At 43.6% G+C, this 7,500-nt stretch overlaps 3 non-coding genes across 3 annotated transcripts in view; all 3 read right to left on the bottom strand.

Moving 5' to 3' along the window:
* LOC130452055 (large subunit ribosomal RNA) overlaps nucleotides 1–1,201 on the bottom strand; it is a 4,097-nt gene extending 2,896 nt beyond the window's left edge. Inside the window, exon 1 of the ribosomal RNA XR_008910835.1 lies at nucleotides 1–1,201. This exon is cut by the window's left edge and continues 2,896 nt beyond it. This is a non-coding gene — a ribosomal RNA (large subunit ribosomal RNA).
* Nucleotides 1,202–1,830: 629 nt separating this feature from the next.
* LOC130452040 (5.8S ribosomal RNA) lies at nucleotides 1,831–1,986 on the bottom strand. The gene has a single exon (XR_008910820.1). It is a non-coding gene; the product is annotated as a 5.8S ribosomal RNA (ribosomal RNA).
* Nucleotides 1,987–3,147: 1,161 nt separating this feature from the next.
* LOC130452051 (small subunit ribosomal RNA) lies at nucleotides 3,148–5,069 on the bottom strand. The gene has a single exon (XR_008910831.1). It is a non-coding gene; the product is annotated as a small subunit ribosomal RNA (ribosomal RNA).
* Nucleotides 5,070–7,500: the final 2,431 nt, after the last annotated feature.

The following is a 7,500-nucleotide window of genomic DNA, read 5'->3' as shown; positions in this document are numbered from 1 at the left end:
CTATACCCAGTTCCGACGATCGATTTGCACGTCAGAATCGCTACGGACCTCCATCAGGGTTTCCCCTGACTTCGTCCTGACCAGGCATAGTTCACCATCTTTCGGGTCCCAGCGTGTACGCTCTTGGTGCGCCTCTTCTCGTAATGAGAACGAGACGCCCCGGGAGTGCGAAGCGATCCAATTTATTAAAAAAGCAAATCGCTTATCCTCCCTTGGTCTACGCGAGGTAAACCTTTACTTTCATTACGCCTTTAGGTTTAGTTATTTCCCAATGACTCGCGCACATGCTAGACTCCTTGGTCCGTGTTTCAAGACGGGTCCTGAAATTACCCAAATCGATAGCGTCGTTGATCGGCGTTTCGAAACGAGGTCTGTTCGAGAACACCGTAACCAACAGTCGTTCCGGGACAGAATCGGCATTATGTCCGATTACCGTCAAACACGAAACGCTCTTGCTACGGGCCGAACGCTAATTATAATTTAGCGGCCCCGCGCCATATTTGTACCGTCGAGCGAGTCTGTCGGAATATCGAGGGTCCGCATGAAAAAATCAAGTGGTCTCCACCTCGAGTCTTAAACAGACACCCAACGGATCACGACGTCCTACTAGAGGAAAAGTGCACGCGTTCGATATCGATTAGAAAAACGTAAAACGCGATTTATTGTGTTGCCGAAACAACAACAATATCCGTCATACAAACGTTCAACTTCAATTATCGAAACGCGAATGAATTTCCTCTTTCGACCTTTCGGGTTTCTCAGGTTTACCCCTGAACGGTTTCACGTACTCTTGAACTCTCTCTTCAAAGTGCTTTTCAACTTTCCCTCACGGTACTTGTTCGCTATCGGTCTCGTGGTCATATTTAGCCTTAGATGGAGTTTACCACCCACTTAGGGCTGCACTCTCAAGCAACCCGACTCTCAGGAGAGATCCTCACGCAATCGGCAACGGTCGCTACGGGCCTGGCACCCTCTATGGGCTGTGGCCCCGTTCAAGAAGGACTTGGACGCGCCGCACGATCTCGTGATAAACGGATCCTCCCTAACACCACATTTCCCGGTGGCCGATATCGACCACGGGATTCGGTGCTGGGCTTTTCCCTGTTCGCTCGCAGCTACTAAGGGAATCCTAGTTAGTTTCTTTTCCTCCGCTTAGTAATATGCTTAAATTCAGCGGGTAATCTCACCTGCTCTGAGGTCGATATATTATAATATATCTATAATATTTAAATACAATTCGCTAAAATATCACAAAAAAAAAACGTGTGTTTAATCACATTATATGAAATATAACATTATTTGTTTTTATTTATAGAGGCGGCAGAGCAAGTTATACATATATATATATATATATATATATATATATATATATAAATTCATATATTTTGTCGATACAGTATAAATGATATAAAAAAAAACACTGGTCAGACGTCCAGTCTTCGAAACTTTATTATTTCTCTCGGACACGACGACCGCGTTATCATTTTAAATATATATAATATATACACTTATTTATCGACTATATATACGTAAATATAACTCTACCAAACAAATTTTATGTATTTCATATAAAAATACACACGATCAATTTATGGTAGTAATAGCGTCGTTGTGTTCAAAAATTGCGCAAATTTTTTCTATAAAAAATTTACGCTGCTTTTCGCATTTTAGGATGCCGCACAAAAAAAAAATACGCACAAGTTTATAGTATGTGCGTGTGTTTTCTTTTAGTGTGCGTTATTGTGTCTCACACATCCAACACGCTTAGTCATTTATTTTTCTATAATAAATTGAAAAATTTTAAATTCTAAGCAGTCTTTTAAATTGATACGACCCTCAGTCAGGAGTGGTCCGGGAACGAGTATCCGAGGACCGCAATGTGCGTTCGAAATGTCGATGTTCATGTGTCCTGCAGTTCACAAGTTGACGCGCAATTAGCTGCGTTCTTCATCGACCCACGAGCCAAGTGATTCACCGTTCAGGGTAATCATTTTATTATGTCGTTTTCTCATATTCTATTCGTCGTATTTTTAATATTTGATTATTAAATTAATAATAATATTATAATATTTTATACGCGTATAGAATTATCTAACGACATTTATATAATATATATATATATATATATATATATATATTATTTATTAAATGGTAATTATATATAAATTTTAGAGAAATTATAATATCGTACTTAAAAATATCCGATAAATTTTAACCGCTGCACATGTTTTATTACAAACGAGGCGCGCATAGACAGATATCTCGCACGATATATTCCTCTTAATTATTACAAGTTTTTTAATCTTGAAAGTTTTATACAAATTTCGACACGGTCGGGCGTAAATCTTCGAACACCTTCGAAATAATACGTGAAATATTATTTCTAAAACGAATTTTTATACATATCGAAAGAATCGACACGTGCTTAAAAGTTTCGTTTAGGTACCCGGATGAAGAAAATGTCTTATCATCTCACATAATCATCATCACATATAATATTGTCGAAATTTTTTTGTATTACCTTCGATCGATAAAAAACTTATGTAATAATAAAAAAACGAAATAAAATTTCTCCATAAAAATACAGAAGACAGACACACACGACGACAACAACAACAACAACAACAACAGACGACGTTTCAATAATCTATATATTTTTCGTTTATTATAATAACGATTCTTTATATTAGAACGTTTTTAGTTAACAAGAAATTTTGTTAATGATCGTTCTGTCAATCGTTAATATATATATATATAATAATAAAAATATATTGTTACTACTATTGTGTCGTCATCGTCGTTCGTCGTCGTCGTCGTCGTCGACTCCTTCTACTAATCTATGATAAAAATTTTTCGTTATTTTTACTGTAAATTTATATATGTAGATATATATTTTATAGACGTATGAAATATATTTATCTTTTTTTTTTTTAAATATTATTCGAAACTTGTTCGAATTTTATAAAAAAAAAAAAAAAAAATTTCAATATATATACATCATATATTTATATCATATATAAATTTTCTTTTGAAGAGTTCGATTATTTTGTAGAAAAGAAAAATTTCTTTCACAATTATATATAATATAATAATACAGACTTGATTTCGTTTTTTTTATTTTTTGTTTAAAAACGAACAAATACTCTGTAATGATCCTTCCGCAGGTTCACCTACGGAAACCTTGTTACGACTTTTACTTCCTCTAAATGATCAAGTTTGGTCATCTTTCCGAAGCATCGGCGACGCCGAAACGCCACCGCGCTCAGTCCGAAGACCTCACTAAATCATTCAATCGGTAGTAGCGACGGGCGGTGTGTACAAAGGGCAGGGACGTAATCAACGCGAGCTTATGACTCGCGCTTACTGGGAATTCCTCGTTCATGGGGAACAATTGCAAGCCCCAATCCCTAGCACGAAGGAGGTTCAGCGGGTTACCCGGGCCGCTCGGCCAGGGAGGACACGCTGATTCCTTCAGTGTAGCGCGCGTGCGGCCCAGAACATCTAAGGGCATCACAGACCTGTTATTGCTCAATCTCGTGCGGCTAGAAGCCGCCTGTCCCTCTAAGAAGAATTATTTGTACGCCGACAGTAAAAACCGCGAACGGCAAGAGCCGAAACTCAATACCGACGGGCCTTTGGGATGTCGAAATACGCCTAGTTAGCAGGCTAGAGTCTCGTTCGTTATCGGAATTAACCAGACAAATCGCTCCACCAACTAAGAACGGCCATGCACCACCACCCACCGAATCAAGAAAGAGCTCTCAATCTGTCAATCCTTCCGGTGTCCGGGCCTGGTGAGGTTTCCCGTGTTGAGTCAAATTAAGCCGCAGGCTCCACTCCTGGTGGTGCCCTTCCGTCAATTCCTTTAAGTTTCAGCTTTGCAACCATACTTCCCCCGGAACCCAAAAGCTTTGGTTTCCCGGAAGCTGCCCGCCGAGTCATCGGAGGAACGTCGGCGGATCGCTAGCTGGCATCGTTTATGGTTAGAACTAGGGCGGTATCTGATCGCCTTCGAACCTCTAACTTTCGTTCTTGATCAATGAAAGCGTTTTTGGCAAATGCTTTCGCTTCTGTCCGTCTTGCGACGATCCAAGAATTTCACCTCTAACGTCGCAATACGAATGCCCCCATCCGTTCCTATTAATCATTACCTCGGGGTTCCGAAAACCAACAAAATAGAACCGAGGTCCTATTCCATTATTCCATGCACACAGTATTCAGGCAAAATTTTGGCCTGCTTTAAGCACTCTAATTTGTTCAAAGTAAACGTGCCGGCCCACCTCGACACTCAGTCAAGAGCACCGCGGCGGGATTGAGTTGGGCCGCCCTTGCGAGCTAAGCCCACCGGCAGGACGTCCCACGACACGCCAGTTGACACCGCGTACGATGAACCAGCGGCGTGGGACACAGATTCGACTACGAGCTTTTTAACCGCAACAACTTTAATATACGCTATTGGAGCTGGAATTACCGCGGCTGCTGGCACCAGACTTGCCCTCCAATTGATCCTCGTTAAAGGGTTTAGAGTGTACTCATTCCGATTACGGGGCCTCGGATGAGTCCCGTATCGTTATTTTTCGTCACTACCTCCCCGTGCCGGGAGTGGGTAATTTGCGCGCCTGCTGCCTTCCTTGGATGTGGTAGCCGTTTCTCAGGCTCCCTCTCCGGAATCGAACCCTGATTCCCCGTTACCCGTTACAACCATGGTAGGCGCAGAACCTACCATCGACAGTTGATAAGGCAGACATTTGAAAGATGCGTCGCCGGTGCGAGACCGTGCGATCAGCGAAAAGTTATTCAGAGTCACCAAATTGTACGATGACGAGCAAGCCCGCCACCGATTGGTTTTGATCTAATAAAAGCGCTCCTTCCGTCTCCGGTCGGAACTCTGTTTGCATGTATTAGCTCTAGAATTACCACAGTTATCCAAGTAAATGTGGGTACGATCTAAGGAACCATAACTGATTTAATGAGCCTTTCGCGGTTTCACCTTAATTTGGCTTGTACTGAGACATGCATGGCTTAATCTTTGAGACAAGCATATGACTACTGGCAGGATCAACCAGGGAACTACTATTTGTGTATTTTATATATAATAAAACTATTATCGAAAAAGTTTTAATAACAATATCCACCACATAATGTGAGGATGAGAATTATGATGACGTTTTTTCATATTACATATATTTTATATTTATACACATAATATTTTATATTCATCTATATTCTCGTATATAATAAACACATTGTTATTTACTTTTTCGTTTGCGTGGTGTTTGCTGCGCTTATTATTGAAAATATATAATTTTCGGCGCCACGCTTTATATATTATAATATATTTTTCTTATATCTTATAATTTTCTTCTTGCCGGCAGGTGGCGCTAGTGTCTATAAAACCGTGTTTAGTTTTTCTTCTGGCCGGTAGGATATAAGAACTTGTCGAGGTGTAACATATAAAAGTTGTATGAAATAGTAATAACATCGAAAAAAAAAAACCGTGTCAAGTTTGGCGCCTGGCCGGCAGAGGGCGCTAGTGTCTATAAAACCGTGTTAAGTGTGGCTTCTGGCCGGCAGGTGGCGCTAGTGTCTGTAAATTCGTGTCAAGTTTGGCGTCTGGCCGGTAGAGGGCACTAGTGTCTATAAAACCGTGTTAAGTGTGGCTTCTGGCCGGCAGAGGGCGCTAGTGTCTGTAAATTCGTGTCAAGTTTGGCGCCTGGCCGGCAGAGGGCGCTAGTGTCTATAAAACCGTGTTAAGTGTGGCTTCTGGCCGGCAGGTGGCGCTAGTGTCTGTAAATTCGTGTCAAGTTTGGCGTCTGGCCGGTAGAGGGCACTAGTGTCTATAAAACCGTGTTAAGTGTGGCTTCTGGCCGGCAGAGGGCGCTAGTGTCTGTAAATTCGTGTCAAGTTTGGCGCCTGGCCGGCAGAGGGCGCTAGTGTCTATAAAACCGTGTTTAGTTTGTCTTCTGGCCGGCAGGTGGCGCTAGTGTCTGTAAATTCGTGTTAAGTGTGGCTTCTGGCCGGCAGGTGGCGCTAGTGTCTGTGAATTCGTGCAAGTTTCGCGCCTGGCCGGCAGAGGGCGCTAGTGTCTATAAAACCGTGTTAAGTGTGGCTTCTGGCCGGCAGGTGGCGCTAGTGTCTGTAAATTCGTGTCAAGTTTGGCGTCTGGCCGGTAGAGGGCACTAGTGTCTATAAAACCGTGTTAAGTGTGGCTTCTGGCCGGCAGGTGGCGCTAGTGTCTGTGAATTCGTGCAAGTTTGGCGCCTGGCCGGCAGAGGGCGCTAGTGTCTATAAAACCGTGTTAAGTGTGGCTTCTGGCCGGCAGGTGGCGCTAGTGTCTGTAAATTCGTGTCAAGTTTGGCGTCTGGCCGGCAGAGGGCGCTAGTGTCTATAAAACCGTGTTTAGTTTGTCTTCTGGCCGGCAGAGGGCGCTAGTGTCTGTAAATTCGTGTCAAGTTTGGCGTCTGGCTGGCAGAGGGCGCTAGTGTCTATAAAACCGTGTTTAGTTTGTCTTCTGGCCGGCAGGTGGCGCTAGTGTGTATAAAACCGTGTTAAGCGTGGCTTCAGGCCGGCAGAGGGCGCTAGTGTCTATAAAACCGTGTTTAGTTTGTCTTCTTGCCGGCAGGTGGCGCTAGTGTCTATAAAACCGTGTTTAGTTTTTCTTCTGGCCGGTAGGATATAAGAACTTGTCGAGGTGTAACATATAAAAGTTGTATGAAATAGTAATAACATCGAAAAAAAAAAACCGTGTCAAGTTTGGCGCCTGGCCGGCAGAGGGCGCTAGTGTCTATAAAACCGTGTTAAGTGTGGCTTCTGGCCGGCAGGTGGCGCTAGTGTCTATAAAACCGTGTTTAGTTTGTCTTCTGGCCGGCAGAGGGCGCTAGTGTCTATAAAACCGTGTTAAGTGTGGCTTCTGGCCGGCAGGTGGCGCTAGTGTCTGTGAATTCGTGCAAGTTTGGCGCCTGGCCGGCAGAGGGCGCTAGTGTCTATAAAACCGTGTTAAGTGTGGCTTCTGGCCGGCAGGTGGCGCTAGTGTCTGTAAATTCGTGTCAAGTTTGGCGCCTGGCCGGCAGAGGGCGCTAGTGTCTATAAAACCGTGTTTAGTTTGTCTTCTGGCCGGCAGAGGGCGCTAGTGTCTATAAAACCGTGTTAAGTGTGGCTTCTGGCCGGCAGGTGGCGCTAGTGTCTGTGAATTCGTGCAAGTTTGGCGCCTGGCCGGCAGAGGGCGCTAGTGTCTATAAAACCGTGTTTAGTTTGTCTTCTGGCCGGCAGAGGGCGCTAGTGTCTGTAAATTCGTGTCAAGTTTGGCGTCTGGCTGGCAGAGGGCGCTAGTGTCTATAAAACCGTGTTTAGTTTGTCTTCTGGCCGGCAGGTGGCGCTAGTGTGTATAAAACCGTGTTAAGCGTGGCTTCAGGCCGGCAGAGGGCGCTAGTGTCTATAAAACCGTGTTTAGTTTGTCTTCTTGCCGGCAGGTGGCGCTAGTGTCTATAAAACCGTGTTTAG

Source organism: Diorhabda sublineata, unplaced genomic scaffold (assembly GCF_026230105.1).
Source record: "Diorhabda sublineata isolate icDioSubl1.1 unplaced genomic scaffold, icDioSubl1.1 Dsub_13, whole genome shotgun sequence".
NCBI lineage: Eukaryota > Metazoa > Arthropoda > Insecta > Coleoptera > Chrysomelidae > Diorhabda > Diorhabda sublineata.
Note: the sequence above shows the minus strand (reverse complement) of the source record. Positions and strands in the feature narration are given on the sequence as shown.